At 45.0% G+C, this 12,303-nt stretch overlaps 1 long non-coding RNA gene across 1 annotated transcript in view; it reads left to right on the top strand.

Moving 5' to 3' along the window:
* The first annotated feature begins 4,198 nt into the window (after positions 1–4,198).
* LOC308594669 overlaps positions 4,199–12,303 on the top strand; it is a 99,703-nt gene continuing 91,598 nt past the window's right edge. The window contains exon 1 of the long non-coding RNA XR_014011544.1: positions 4,199–4,233. This is a non-coding gene — a long non-coding RNA (uncharacterized lncRNA). The remainder of the gene's footprint in view (positions 4,234–12,303) is intronic.

Genomic DNA, 12,303 nt, shown 5'->3' with positions numbered 1-12,303 from the left:
GGGAGCCACAATTTAAAAAGGATATTGACAAGTTGGAACGTGTGCAGTTGAGGGAAACCAGGATGATCTAGGGTCTGGAAACCAAGCCTTATGAGGAACGGTTGAGGGAGTTGAGTATGTTTAGCCTGGAAAAGAGGAGATTGAGAGGAGATAGGATAGCAATCTTCAAATATCTCAAGGGCTGTCACAAGGAAGATGCAGCACAGTTTATTTATTTATGTACTGCATTTATAGAACACCTTTCAGTGAAGGCAGAAATACCAATACAAATACTGTATTTTTTGCTCTATAAGGCTCACTTTTTCTCTCCTAAAAAATAAGGGGAAATGTGTGTGCATCTTATGGAGTGAATGCAGGCTGCACAGCTATCCCAGAAGCCAGAACAGCAAGAGGGATTGCTGCTTTCACTGCACAGTGATCCCTCTTGCTGTTCTGGCTTCTGGGATTCAGAATATTTTTTTTCTTGTTTTCCTCCTCCAAAAACTAGGTGCGTCTTATGGTCTGGTGCATCTTATAGAGCGAAAAATGCAGTAAATGATATGAAATGTAAAAGCTGGCCCTGTGTTGTGGGACAGGGAAGATGGTGAAGAGACATGACTCAGCGCTAGAGTAGAAGGTCCCAGGATCAGTCCCTGTCATCTCCAAGTAGGGCAGGGGTGGGACTCCTGCCAGAAACTGTGAAAAGCTGCTGCCAGTCAATGTAAGGCAATATTGAGCTGAGATGGGCCAATGGTCTAAGCCATTATAAGGGCAGCTTCCTATGTGTGATGGCCTGGGACTCGGGCTCAGACTTGGAACCAGAGGAGACTCAGTCTGCACCGGATCCTTTGCCCCAGGCATCTGAACCAAGTCTGGGGCCAGATCCTGAAGCGTCCCAGTCTGCACAGGTTCCCCTGCAACAAACACCAGCTGGGCCGAGTCAGGGGCCTGAGCCTGCCCTGGCTCTAGATGCGGGGATGACCTCGTTGCCTTCAGCTGGGCCATCACTTACAGCTGCTCCACTAGTGGTTTGGTTAGGGGAGGCTGAGGCAGCCTCTGGGTCTAGTAGCCCACCTACGTCTCCCAGGATGCAGAGACTAAGGTCTGAGAGAAGGAGAGACCTGAGTACTCGCAGGAGGAGTGCTCGCCTTCAGGCGAAACAAGGAGGTGAGTTGCAGGGAATCAGGACCGGCCACTACCCTGACAAAGATAAAAGGCTGTTGGACCCTGCCCTAGGTTGCAGGAGCAACATTGCTGTATGCTAGATCCTGCCTGAGATCCTGTACTTGTCCTTGCCTGGTTTCCTGCCTCGTGTCCTGCCTTGGCCCTGTTGGACTGGCTTCCAGTGGAACCTTCAGATTCTGGACCTGTCCTGGACTGTGTTTCACGGGTTATCCCCAGGCCCAGCACACTATGTTGCCAACAGTCCACCTGGAATGGGCCTTGATGTTGTCTCGGCTTGCTTCCCTTGTGCTCTATTTCATCCCCACAGGGCAGTGGGTATCATTTGACCCTGGGAGGCAGTTGAATGAGGCATCATCAAGGCTATGCAGTGGTGCCCCGCAAGACAAATGCCTCGCAAGACGGAAAACCCGCTAGATGAAAGGGTTTTCCGTTTTGGAGGTGCTTCGCAAAACGAATCTCCTATGGGCTTGCTTCGCAAGACGACAATGTCTTGCGAGTTCCTGCTGGTTTTTCCCCCTCCCCCCTTTTTCTAAGCCGCTAAGCCGCTTATCAGCTGATCCGATCAGCAGATAAGCCGCTAAAAGCCGCTAAATGCCGCTAAAAGCCGCTAAAAGCCGCTAATAGCGCTAATCCGCTAATCCGCCAATGGGCTTGCTTCGCAAGACGAAAAAACCGCTAGACGAAGAGAATCACAGAACGGATTCTTTTCGTCTTGTGAGGCACCACTGTAAATGATATTTCAGTGTCTAACAAATAAATAAATAGTAAAGGCAGAAAACATGTTATAGTCTGGCAAGATGTAGGCTTTGAAGCACAGATCTGGCTAGGATCTGGCACCAAATTTCCCTGAAGTTTAGGTGTCCTGATCCAGTTTAAAGTGACTGTAATTAAACCCAACAAAAGACAACAATGCCTTGTGCATATGACTCTAATCGCTCACTTCCCTTCTCTCACTTCTTCTCTGCCTTCTGTGTTGTGGCTTTTCTTCTGCTGCAGGGCAGCATTAGCAGGCATTTACTCTCCTAAGACTTTTCAATGAGAGACGGGTGGGCTTTGTGAACTGTAACCTTCCGCAGAAGTTTTAGGTTTGCTCCAGGATATGGAATTTTTTTCAGGGGCTGAAAAGATTAGGCAAAATAAAGAAGAAACTTCTCAGAACTAGGGAGCTGTGGCCGTTTGTCTTCAAGGACTAGAGTCTATGGGAAGAAAGAGGGCCCGATAAAATAACGAGCGTAGTGGATATTCAGAGTTCAGCCTTTATTGATATTCATTAATAAAGGCAGCAATCCTATTCACACATACCTGGAGGTAAGCCCCATTGAACTCAACTGGAGTGACTTACAAGCAAGCATGGATAGGATGGGGCTGAAATAATACCTTATGTCAAGAATCCTTTGCTTCCGGAAAAATAACAAGATAGGTGCTCATGACAAAGTTAACCCACAGCTTGGATTATTTATCTGTGGAGCACAAAAGCGCACATTTAATTATTAGAAATTCAAATATGCATGTATTGTTTCAACTTCCAAACCACCCTTCATCAGAATAGATCCCAGGGTAGTTTTTTAAAACCTTATATAAAATTATTATTATTATTATTATTATTATTATTATTATTATTATTATTATTATTATTATTATTATCATTATTATTACAGTGGTGCCCCGCAAGACGAATGCCTCGCAAGACAAAAAACTCGCTAGACGAAAGGGTTTTTCGGTTTTGCGTTGCTTCGCTAGACGAATTTCCCTATGGGCTTGCTTCGCAAGACAAAAACGTTTTGCGCTTTTTTAAAAAAGCCGCTTGAAGAGGCGCAGTTGCGACGGACCATGCTTCGCAAGACGAAAAACATCGCAAGACGAAAAGACTCGCGGAACGAATTCTTTTCGTCTTGCGAGGCACCACTGTATTATTATTAATAATAATATCCCGCCCTGCTTGCATGCAAGTAGGAGTTGGGAGGCTGCTCCGATAGGCAGCATGAAGCCTCCCTTCACAGCTGAGTTGCTGGGGTCAGGGAAGGTGGAGCAGCCCGGAAGCTGCATCTTCGAGCCCCTGCACCACCATCACATGGGGACTTCCGAGCAGCTCCTGAAGCCAGCCAGAGCCAACTGCTCCGGGCTGCTGAGACTGCCGCTGCTGCGTTTCCCGGGGACATTAGATGAAATCCGGGGACATTCCGGTGTTGGAATTTGTCCAGGGACTTATTCACAAATCCAGGGACTGTCTCCGGGAAACGGGGACGTCTGGTAACCCTAATCTAATCTTGCCCCTTTCTAAACATGTTTTATTGGTGTGTGTTTTTATTTTTGTAAATCTGCCAAAGAAGAGAAATCAATCTAATTTCCTCCAACCCATGTTAGTTGTGTGTGAGAGACTCAGGCAAGGTGTTCCTCAGAGTCAACACACCGCAAGATGTGTGGGGATGATGAGACAAGACCTGTAATTTATCTGATTCTGGTTCAATTGTATGATGATGGAGCTTCTTCAGTATTCAGTAGCATTGCTGCCTCCATGAATTTGTCCAATCCTTTTAAAGCTATCCAACTTGGAGGCCATTGCTTTCTCCTGTGGCAGTGAGTTCCACAGTCAGCTAGGCAATGCATAGTTTTATTCTTCAAGACAGCATTTTCCTTGTGGTATGGAGGTCCCTACCATAGCTTTCTTCAAGCTAAGTACAGACATTTGATCTGAGGGTATTGTGAATTAGCCTCCCCATTTTAGGCTGAATTTATTGATCCAAGGCTTTGAGTAGAGAAGGTGTTTTCTTTTATATTTTCCCTTCCCACCCCCACATGCCTCTCAAAGTATTTTTTTATCAACCTCCTGTAAGTTTTCTCTCTGCCATTTTCCTTTTTCATTAATTGTAGTTTATTTTCTGTTTCCTCCACAGTCCCATTCTGACTTCCAACTTCCACTGTCTGGCGGCAGGACCTGCATTATTCTCCTAACCATGGATCTGAGTCATTCCTGCACAGAAAATAATCCTAAAGTATTGTTGTTGTTTAGTCATTTAGTCATGTCCGACTCTTTGTGACCCCATGGACCAGAGCACGCCAGGCACTCCTGTCTTCCACTGCCTCCCGCAGTTTGGTCAGACTCATGTTTGTAGCTTTGAGAACACTGTCCAACCATCTCGTCCTCTGTCGTTCTCTTCTCCTTGTGCCCTCCATCTTTCCCAACACCAGGGTCTTTTCCAGGGAGTCTTCTCTTCTCATGAGGTGGCCAAAGTATTGGAGCCTCAGCTTCACGATCTGTCCTTCCAGTGAGCACTCAGGGCTAATTTCCTTCAGAATGGATAGGTTTGATCCTCTTGCAGTCCATGGGACTCTCAAGAGTCTCTTCCAGCACCATAATTCAAAAGCGTCAATTCTTCGTCGATCAGCCTTCTTGATGGTCCAGCTCTCACTTCCATACATCACTACTGGGAAAACCATGGCTTTAACTATACGGACCTTTGTTGGCAAGGTGATATATCTGCTTTTTAAGATGCTGTCTAGGTTTGTCATTGCTTTTCTCCCAAGAAGCAGGTGTCTTTTAATTTTGTGACTGCTGTCACCATCTGCATTGATCATGGAGCCCAAGAAAGTAAAATCTCTCACTGCCTCCATTTCTTCCCCTTCTGTATGCCAGGAGGTGATGGGCCCAGTGGCCATGATCTTCGTTTTTTTGATGTTGAGCTTCAGACCATATTTTGCACTCTCCTCTTTCACCCTCATTAAAAGGTTCCTTAATTCCTCCTCACTTTCTGCCATCAAGGTTGCACCCTAAAGTATAAGGATGAGTAAAAAAAAGAAGAAGTATAAGGCCACTATGTTTTCTTCTGTCTCACATATGTCTGACGAGTATATTCAAGCACATTTACCCATTATGAATGCTTTATGAAAACTAACTTTTTTTAAAAAAATAGATTTTATTAAAGTTTGAAAGAAAATACAAAGGTTACTATTAAATATCCAATATATATATATTATCAAAAATAAAAAACCCTAATCTAAATAAAAACACAAACCAAAAAGAAGAAAAGGAAGAAAAAGAAGAAGAGAAAAATTAAAGAATAGAAAAGAACAAAAAGGGAAAGAGAATTTCTTATTCTTTGTCTGTCAGCTATATGTAGAAAATTGTTTCAAACATCCACTCCAAGATAAGACGCAACAGTTCCACTTTCTATAAACCAATCTTTTCTTGAATCCTCAAAGACACCATATGTTCATTTTGTTTTTCATGCAAAAAGTCTATAAGGAGTTTCCAGTGTTTAGTAAACAGTCATATGGTCATACCTCGGGTTACAGACGCTTCAGGTTGCGTGTTTTCAGGTTGCGCACCGCGCCAAACCTGGAAGTACCAGAACGGGTTACTTCCAGGTTTCAGCGCTCGGACATGCACAGAAGCACTAAATCACACTTTGCACATGCGCAGAAGTGCCGAATCGCGACCCGCGCGCGCACAGATGCAGCGCTGCAGGTTGCAAACACTGCAGGTTGCGATCGTGCCTCCCGCATGGATCACGTTCGCAACCCGAGCGTCCACTGTATTGGCAATGATTTTTCTCTGATTAAACACGTCAGCTCCTCCATGTATGAAGACTGTAACTTTTGATGGTGGCTTTGAATGCAGAAACACTAAAAGGAGACTTGCGCAACTTCTTCCATTGTTTTCATGCCACAAAGGGTGGACACTGGTAATCTTTCGTAATATGGTGCCCTGTGTGAGGCCAAAATTTGGCGCCCTCAAATGGATCTTCTCTATTAATGGATCTTCTCCATTTGACCCTCTTGGCTCAGCACTTGTGCAGGGGAGCTGCCTGCACAGCCTTAAAACTGGCACTGGGACATGCATTTGTTGTTTAGTCGTTTAGTCGTGTCCGACTCTTCGTGACCCCATGGACCAGAGCATGCCAGGCACTCCTGTCTTCCACTGCCTCCCGCAGTTTGGTCAAACTCATGCTGGTAGCTTCGAGAACACTGTCCCACCATCTCGTCCTCTGTCGCCCCCTTCTCCTTGTGCCCTCCATCTTTCCCAACATCAGGGTCTTTTCCAGGGAGTCTTCTCTTCTCATGAGGTGGCCAAAGTATTGGAGCCTCAGCTTCAGGATCTGTCCTTCCAGTGAGCACTCAGGGCTGATTTCCTTCAGAATGGATAGGTTGGATCTTCTTGAAGTCCATGGTACTCTCAAGAGTCTCCTCCAGCACCATAATTCAAAAGCATCAATTCTTCAGCGATCAGCCTTCTTTATGGCCCAGCTCTCACTTCCATACATCACTACTGGGAAAACCATAGCTTTAACTATATGGACCTTTGTCATAGGTTGTAGGTATTGCCTAGCAAAATCTGTGAATCTCATCCTAATACAGTGTACAACCTGCCCATATCCTCTTTTCAGTGGATCTAAGTACTGTGGCATGCTGCCCTAAAATTGAGTCAGTTCACACATTCAGCTTCCGGTATTTTAGGGGGTGGGTGGGTGGGTGATGGACATGCATGCCAGGATCAACTTTTTGCAAATCTTTGTCCTCTAGTCAACTCACTTATAAGCATTCTCCTTTTCCTTGTCAAATGTATAGTGTAAATGCAAACACTTAGACCCATCTCTGCTTAAAAAAATATCCTTGCATTATTTTCCATAATCCCTGAAAGGCCAAGAATTGTGTAAGCTGCTTTCTTTCTGCCTCGAGTTTGTACAATGCTTGCCATGCTTGTAGTGTTTAATTAATTTTACACCCATCTCTTGCTCTCTGACAAACTGTTTTTGTCAGTGATAAGAACTGAAATCAATTTTCGGATGTCAAGGGCTGTGCTAAGCATCTAAAAAAGCCACCTTATTGATCTGATGGGGGAAAATGAAGGTTGTAAGTGACTTCTCCGGGTTTATCTGTATTTTGATGAAGAGTACAGACAAGCTTCAGTATGTTTCACTAGGTAAGCTGGATCCTTTCTATATCAAATTTCTTTTTTATTACTATTATTATATTGCATCCTAGCACTGAGTGCATATAGCAACCTGTCCAGTGTAATGTTGCCACAGTCATGGAGATTTGCTAGATGTGCACCAACTGCTACTCCTTGGCTGTTGACATCTATCTGTCTCAAGAGACAATGAAGTGGGTCTCTGGGGGTGAAGAGAAACTACTGTGTAAGCAGCACCAAAGTGGCCTCTCTGGGCAGGGACACCATTTCCTATTTCCTCCCCTCCAGGACTTAGAGGCATACTCAAGAAGGGCATTGAGGAGGACCCAAGGAGCATGATGGGAAGGGGAATTATTATTATTATTATTATTATTATTATTATTATTATTATTATTATTATTATTATTTATTACTACCCTGCCCATCTGGCTGGGCGGCTTCCAACAAAATATTAAAATACAATAGTCTCACTGGGCCGCGGGTGGCGCTGTGGGTTAAACCACAGAGCCTAGGACTTGCTGATCAGAAGGTTGGCGGTTCGAATCCCCATGATGGGGTGAGCTCCTGTTGCTTGGTCCCTGCTCTTGCCAACCTAGCAATTTGAAAGCACGTCAAAGTGCAAGTAGATAAATAGGTATTGTGGTTCGAGGACCCGACCCCCGCGATGTGAAATAAATACACAAGGATACGTGATATAAGGTTAATGGGCAAGAAAAGGCCACAACTTTATTGATTATAGCAGTAAAAACGTATTGGCTTAGGCATTGGATGTCTAAAACAGGGGGGTTTATTCACCAGTAGGTGGAGCCTGTTGATGCTAATCCAACTATAGGCTATCCCCTGATGTCACCGGGGGTTGTGCCATGGCCTCCCGCCAAGCAGGCATCGGACAGAATACACGACCGCCAGATTCCTTTAACGGAATACCCAAAAATTGAAGGCATAGGCGATGGCCACACCCAGCCCTTCGACACACCACAACACATTATTCCAATGCCTAATCTACCCACCAATACCACAAAAAGTTGTGACGATTGCTACGAGGTAGGCGAAAAAACCAAAAAGCCTAATGCCAAATGGAAAAATTCCTACCAGGCCCCCCGGACAACCAGGGTGACCAACCTAAGGTCCATAGCAAGGCCAAAGAACAAAGACCCTGAGCTAAAAGGGAGTGGAGGGTGGGTGACTCGCGACGAGAGGACAGAGAAGAATGAGGCCGAGGAGAGGCTGGCGCCACCGCAAAAGGCTGCTGAACACGCCCCCTCGAAGGCACCTGGTTGGATGCCTGCCGAGGGGGCGTGGGCACCAGCCAGGTGAGAGGAGGAGGCAGAGGGCTAATGCCCCCTGCTAGGGGCGGTGCTCGGGCTCCCGCCCACAACCACTCCCCTCTCTTCCAGGGAGGAGAGTCTCTGCTCCAGCAGGAAGGTAAACGGCGTTTCCGTGCACTGCTCTGGTTCACCAGAAGCGCCTTAGTCATGCTGGCCACATGACTTGAAAGCTGTACGCCGGCTCCCTCGGCCAATAAAGCGAGATGAGCGTCACAACCCCAGAGTCGGTCATGACTGGATCTAATGGTCAGGGGTCCCTTTACCTTAACCTATTAAACATTCGAAGCTTCCCTAAACGGGGCTACCTTCAGATGTCTTCTAAAAGTCTGGTAGCTGTTTTTCTCTTTGACATCTGCTGGGAGGGCGTTTCACAAGGCGGGTGCCACTACTGAGAAGGCCCTCTGCCTGGTTCCCTGTAACTTGGCTTCTCGCAGCGAGGGAACCGCCAGAAGGCCCTTGGCGCTGGACCTCAGTGTCCGGGCAGAACGACGGGGGTGGAGATGCTCCTTCAGATATATTGGACCGAGGTCATTTGGGGCCTTAAAGGTCAGCACCAACACTTATTGTGCTCGGAAATGAATGTTGAGGATGCTCCACTGTATGCAGGGAATACTCCTCACAGTTCTTTGGTTCCAAGTGTTTGATAATTTTGTCCCTGATGTTTGTAGCTTTACCAACCTGGTGCTTGGCAGAGCATGGAGCAACAATCTTCTTTGCTATTTTCAAATTACTTTCTGAGGCGAAAGGTCAGCCTATAAAACAGCATGCATGCCCTATCAGTAGATTATGCTAGTCTTGTGGCTAGCAAGCGCTGCCCAAATCTAGGCTTGCAGGATAAGTTTACCAACCAAGGGCCCCTGAGGTCAATTGCTGGAGTTTGCCACTGGGGCACAGCAGGCTGAAGGTGACATATTAATGACAGATGCCTATACCTATCAATTCTAATTTTTTGCTGAGTTGTCAAAATTATTTCAGGCATAGTCTTCTGCTTTGTTTTCTTCTCTACATTTTAAGCCTACAATGATGATGATGATGAACTGACAAGGTCAATACAGCTGCAAAGGAAGCATACCTGATGTTGAAGCATACATGATGTCTGTTTCCTAGATGACTTTGACTAGAGCTGCTTATCATGTAATTTATGTAATTTCTGCCCCTGTAATTCTTCAGCTGCTATCGGATGAAGAATCACCCACTACAAAATGTGCCTCTTTCCAGGACGATTAATGTTTTGTAAATGGATGTGGCACCCGGTGGATCAACAAAGGACCGATCTGAGAACAATATTTTCCAAAGCAGATTATCATGAATAATACATACTTGATTGATTTGCATATGCTGAAAAGTTATGCAAATCACATTAAGTAAATTGTTTATAAAGTGAGGTGCTTTGGCAGGAGGTAAATAGTCTGTTCAGACATTCCACATAAGCAAAATTATAGAGATAATCATAGGCAAATCAGTCTGCTTTCTCCATAATTAAAATATAGACTTCACAGCAAGCTTGATTCCTCAAGACTGTTGTGCACTTGATAAGAGAAGCAAGCAAATGAACCTAAACATGCAGGGTTTCGGATAATGACCAGATACGAATTTATAATTATAATATGTATATTCACTGGCATTTGTTATGATATCATAAATTATCTACTAGGCATCCTGTGTCCCTTTCTCCTGGTTTGTGCTATGGGAATAATTGATCAAAGCAATTTATTTACACCCAGGCTGCTATTTACACCCAGCCTGCCTTGACAATATGGACACATTCCTTGAACGTCTGAGCTAGCAATTGCCGATGGGAAAGCTCTTTGCCCTTTCTTAAATCAGGCAGGCTCATGAATAAGCCAAGCTATTCCTCCTTGCCACTCCTCTCCCACAAATAAGGAAGTAACTTAGCTTATTTCTCAGTGTGTCTGAATTTGACCTGCCTCACTTCATATCTCCATAAACCCTGAAGCCCTCCTCTAATCTAGCCACTTATTCAGTGACTAGTAAGTGAGTAGACAGAGACTAGTATGTGAGTAGGAGTTTTGAATCAGAATGGATTAAAATCTGAGCCAGAGAAGAATTGTGGGTATGGGGTATGTGTCATAATGCTCACTTTGCATTTGAGGTGAACATGACTAGCTCCTAAGGTATGTATTTTTGAGCCTAGAAACATGACTCTCCAACTGTAGTCATTGATGGAGCTATCTCCCATCAGTCTGCAGATGTGGTTCATCCCTTTGGGACAACAGCTCCCAAATTATTGCTTTAGGAATGCATGTGGCTGTGCAATTTATGATGCCAAATTACATAAAAGGCCACAGTACTATATGACAAGGGACGCGGGTGGCGCTGTGGGTTAAACCACAGAGCCTAGGACATGCCAATCGGAAGGTTGGCGGTTCGAATCCCCGCGATGGGGTGAGCTCCCGTTGCTAGCTCCCTGCTCCTGCCATCCTAGCAGTTCAAAAGCACATCAAAGTGCAAGTAGATAAATAGGTACCGCTCCAGCGAGAAGGTAGACGGCATTTCCGTGCGCTGCTCTGCTTCACCAGAAGTGGATTAGTGATGCTGGCCACATGACCTGTTCGCCGTTCGCTGTTCGCTGGCTCCCTCAGCTAATAAAGTGGGATGAGCGCCACAACCCCAGAGTCGGTCACGACTGGACCTAATGGTCAGGGGTCCCTTTACTTTTACCTTACTATACGACAACCACCAAAAAAAAGGCCAAACAGCACAGGACTGTAGCAACCATATATTGATATGAATAAGTTACATTCAAATGGAGAAAATATTATGACAATTGGAAGGGTTATAAAGGGCCATACACCACGAGACTTTAAAAATGCTCTAAACTGCCGCCAACTATCATAACACTTGCAAAGAGTACATTTCAACAGGGATTACAAAAAAAGTAGAAAAATTATTATTATTGTAGTCAGCATTTCAAGGCCCTGATTGCAATTTTCACAGTTGTGAGGCCTTCAGGAATGTCTGTCTCTCCAAGAGGTTACTTGATTCCAAGAGGATAATGGCACCGCAAGAATCTAAAATGATGGGCAGGTAAGTTTTCTGGAGAGATAGATAATCCTGGTAACACATTTTTAAGGAGTTACCACGTGAAGAAGATTTCCTGAAACAAGACCTTTATCCCGAAGCTGCTTAGAAGATTCTTTACTACAATAAAAATGTAGATGCAAATACACTGGGGTGGTAGGAGTGGTTTAGTTCAGCCTTGATGTGATCCTGTCCTGTTATTATATAGTAGGTCATAGGCCACACACTCACACACACACCTTTTGAGGAACAATTGAGGGATCTGGGAACGTTGAGCCTGGAACAGAGGAGAAAGACAGGAGATATGATAGGCATCTTCAAATATATCAAGGGCTGTTCCGTGGAAGATGGAGCAAACTTGTTTATTCTTGCTCCAGAATGTAGGACTCATACAATGGCTTTAACTTACAAAAAAAGAGATTCTAACTAAACACCAGGAAGAACTTTCTGGCAATAATAATAATAATAATAATAATAATAATAATAATAATAATAATAATAATAAATTTTATTTATATCCTGCCCTCCCCAGCCGAAGCCGGGCTCAGGGCGGCTAACAACAGTATAAAAGTATAGCATAAACAACACTCTAAAATCATTCATTATAAAATTGATTAATTCAGGCCACTGGCAACCATTGGGCCAGAGCTCCGCGAAGATTGCCGAGGGAGGGAGTCAGGCTGTGCCCTGGCCAAAGGCCTGGTGGAACAGCTCTGTCTTGCAGGCCCTGCGGAAAGATGTCAAGTCCCGCAGGGCCCTGGTCTCTTGTGGCAGAGTGTTCCACCAGATCAGAGCCACAGCCGAAAAAGCCCTGGCTCTAGTTGAGGCCAGGCTAACTTCTCTGTGGCCTGGGACCTTCAA

This window comes from Podarcis bocagei (assembly GCF_964188305.1).
Source record: "Podarcis bocagei genome assembly, chromosome: 9".
Taxonomy (NCBI): Eukaryota; Metazoa; Chordata; class Lepidosauria; order Squamata; family Lacertidae; genus Podarcis; species Podarcis bocagei.
The sequence above is the reverse complement of the archived record's forward strand: the minus strand, read 5'-3'. Positions and strand labels throughout refer to the sequence as shown.